At 44.0% G+C, this 955-nt stretch overlaps 1 non-coding gene across 1 annotated transcript; it reads right to left on the bottom strand.

Annotated features, from left to right (window-relative positions):
• Positions 1-307: 307 nt before the first annotated feature.
• LOC143384091 (U2 spliceosomal RNA) lies at positions 308-501 on the bottom strand. Its single transcript, XR_013089257.2, has one exon. It is a non-coding gene; the product is annotated as a U2 spliceosomal RNA (small nuclear RNA).
• Positions 502-955: the final 454 nt, after the last annotated feature.

Genomic DNA, 955 nt, shown 5'->3' on the forward strand with positions numbered 1-955 from the left:
GCAAGTGGACAAGAATAAAGGCCCAGAGTATGTCAATCCCAGTCCTGTAACCTGTGTGACCTGGGTAAATTAACATCTCTGACCTCAGTTTCTTCATCCATAAGATAGTCATCATCTCATAAGGTTATGTAAAATTCTTTACTCATTACCTGATAATAAGTGTGTCCAAAGTGGCAACTGTCATGTTCATTTTATTTATTTATTGTGGTGCTGGGGATTTAACCAGAGCCTCGTGAATGCTAAGCACAAACTCTACAATTAAGCTACACCCCACCCTATTTATTTCTATTTAGAAGAAAATCCTCCAAGTGGGTGCACTGTTCTTAGAGGTTCTGCAATAACAGGTGAATGCATGGAGTGGAAAGAATAAGGGCCTATTAGATCTCCTTGCTCCAAAAACTCACATAATATATTGTTCTCAGAGGATATATCAGAAATTGAGCTGGAAAGAACTGATATTACTCAGCTTTGATATTTATTTATTTACTTAGTATCAGGGATTGAACTCAGGGGTGCTCAACCACTGAACCACATCCCAGCCCTTTTTGTTTCTTTTTGAGAAAGAGTCTTGCTAAGTTGCTTAAGACCTTGCTAAATTGCTGAGGCTGGCTTTGAACTCTCCATCCTCCTGCCCCAGCCTCCTGAGCCACTGAGATGCATACAACACCATGCCTAGCAGATTTTATTATCATTTGTTGCTGTTGTTGTTTTGGGGGGGTACTAGGGACTGAACTCAGGAGTACACATGTTGAGAGCCACAGCCTAAGGGGCCCCAGCAAACTTCCAGCTGCCAGCAAACTTTCAGACTGCCGGCTGATGATTGGCTCACAGCGGCCCCAGCAACATCTAGCTGATTGGCTCCTCTGCGGTGATGCTCATTGGAGATGCTCATTGAGCTGTTTCCCTGCCCTTTCAGACTACCAGCTGATGATTGGCTCACAGCGGCCCCAGCAAC

Source organism: Callospermophilus lateralis, chromosome 1 (genome assembly GCF_048772815.1).
Source record: "Callospermophilus lateralis isolate mCalLat2 chromosome 1, mCalLat2.hap1, whole genome shotgun sequence".
NCBI lineage: Eukaryota > Metazoa > Chordata > Mammalia > Rodentia > Sciuridae > Callospermophilus > Callospermophilus lateralis.